General features: G+C 43.3%; 1 pseudogene; it reads left to right on the top strand.

Moving 5' to 3' along the window:
- Positions 1-251: 251 nt before the first annotated feature.
- On the top strand, positions 252-806 carry LOC126507947 (60S ribosomal protein L11-like; annotated as a pseudogene).
- The last annotated feature ends 1,607 nt before the right edge of the window (positions 807-2,413 follow it).

Here is a 2,413-nt window from a genome sequence, read left to right as displayed (position 1 = left end):
TATGATAAGTGAAAAATAAAAATACCACACCCAAAAGAACACTTGCCTCCAACTTAGTGGAGTTACCTAGACTAGGAAGATTCACCAAGTAAAATAGTAGTGGCCACAGGCTAGGGGAAGGAACAATTGCTATTGTTGATGGGTCAGAGTTTCACTTAGGGATGCTGATTGAAGGTTCTCAGATGGACAGAGGTGGCATTGCCTCGAGTGTGAGCATGTTTGTTTGACTGTCTCTCTCCCTTCTCTCCATCATGTCACAAGATCAAGGTGAAAAGGAGAACCCCATGCGGGGACTTCGAATCCGCAAGCTCTGCCTCAGTATCTGTGTTGGGGAGAGCGGAGACAGATTGACCTGGGGCAGCCAAGGTGTTGGAGCAGCTCACAGAACAGACACCTGTATTTCCCAAAGCTAGATACGCCTCTAGGTCCTTAGGCACAAGAGAAATGAAAAGATTGCTGCTCACTGCCCTGTCCGTGGAGTCAAGGCAGAAGGATTCCTGGAGAAAGGCCTGAAGGTGCAGGAGTATGAGTCAGGGAAAAATAACTTCTCAGATACTGGAAACTTTGGCTTTGGGATTCAAGAACACATTGGCCTAGGCATCAAATCTGACCCAAGCAATGGGATCTACGGCCTGGACTTCTGTGTGATTCCGGGCAGGCCAGGTTTCAACACTGCAGACAAGAAGTACAGGACAGGCTGCATTGGGGCCAAACACAGAATCAGTCAAGAGGAGGCCTTGTGCTGGTCCCAGCAGAAGTGTGAGGGGACCATCCTTCCTGTCAAATTGTATTCAAAAGGCCAATAAAATTTTCTCAGAAAAAAGAATTTATTTGACTGAATTATACATTTTGTTATACATATATTGTCTGTTTTATATATATTGTTATGTATTTATACATATAATCTCAATAAAAGTATTTTTAATAAAGAGAGATAAGTCCGATAATGACAAGTAGTAAAAATTAGACCTATCTATACCAAGTGGTGGGCAGTGTGTTTCCGAGTTCCTGCATTTTCCCTGTGCACTAAAACACCTCACCTTAATTGTGAACTGTTGGCAATTTTGAAAGAAAGCGTCCAAAAACTCCTTCTGAAGAATCTGGGGCTCTGCTTGTCTGCTGGGTGCTCTGATCACATGATTAGCTTCCTGTGGCCTAAAGCAGAGCCTCCTAGAGCCAATGATATTTGTTGTGCAAACAATTGACCTTGGGATTGTGTTAAAATGCCAACCCAGTTGGTCTGAAGGGGCCTGAGAGTCTCCGTTTCTAATTCCCAGGTGATAATGATGTTAAGTCCAAGTTGTGAGTAGCAAAAATCCAAAGAATGATAGTTAGATTAACTAACTTAGATTAACTTAGAAAACCTGATGTTTTCCTTTTATTTGCTTGGTTTGGGCTGGTTTTTGAGATAAGGACTTGTGGGATATCTGGGCTGGCCTGGAACTCACTGTGTAGCCCAGGACGCCTCCAACTCATGAAACAGTCTTAATGATTGTCTTGGTTCGAGTTTGGGCAGCTTGACACAATTTCGAGTCCCTCTGACAGGGGGGAACCTAAGCTGAGGAAATGCCCCCATCAGATTGGCCCACGGGGCATTTTCTAGATTGACGGTTGTTGTAAAAGGGCTAGCCCAGTGTGGGCAGTGCCAGGCACCTTTGGGGAGCTTACCAAGCCATGAGGAGTAAGCTAGTACACGAGTGTTTCTCTGTAGTTTCTGCTTCGGTTCCTGCCCCCACTTCCTTCAGTGATGGAGGGTGACTTGCGAATTATACAATTCTCAATGAACCCTTTCCTCCCAAGTGGCTTTTGGCCATGGTGTTTTATCACAGCAATAGAAACGAGTCAATTACATACCACTAAGTAATAAAGAGCTGGAATGAGCCATTAGGACTCTTGCATATAAAATGCTAACATCTGCTCATTTGTTCGATAGATGAGCATAAGGTCAAATTAGAATTAAACCCTAACCATATTGAAAATGTTACAAGCTTCAGCTTACTGCCTGGAAACTTCTGGCTCTGCTGCCAAAATCTAAAACAAATGCATAGCTTGGACTATACAATTCCTCTTCCCACAATTGATTTTTGAAACGGGGATTGTTATGGCACACACTCCAATTGATGACTTTACGTAATTATACAGGCCTTGAACAGCTTTCCTGGCTTTTTTTTTTTTAAACTGTAGGATAAACCCAGGCTGGAACCTAATAATTTCACTTGCTATAAAATGACTGATTAATCCCTAAATTGAAAACAGCCTTAGGAGGTTTCTTGCCAGAACTGTTTAGAATCTATTCTGTCTTGTAGGCCCCGGGTGCTAATCTAGTAAAGTTTTCACATGCTCTGATGTCCAGAATGAGCCTAGATGTCACCCAGCTGACTTGCACACAGGTTCAAGCCCTCTGCATCTCTGG

This window comes from Alexandromys fortis, unplaced genomic scaffold (assembly GCF_014885135.2).
Source record: "Alexandromys fortis isolate MF-2015 unplaced genomic scaffold, M_Fortis_MF-2015_v1.1 scaffold_73, whole genome shotgun sequence".
In the NCBI taxonomy this organism is placed as follows: Eukaryota; Metazoa; Chordata; class Mammalia; order Rodentia; family Cricetidae; genus Alexandromys; species Alexandromys fortis.
Note: the sequence above shows the minus strand (reverse complement) of the source record. Positions and strands in the feature narration are given on the sequence as shown.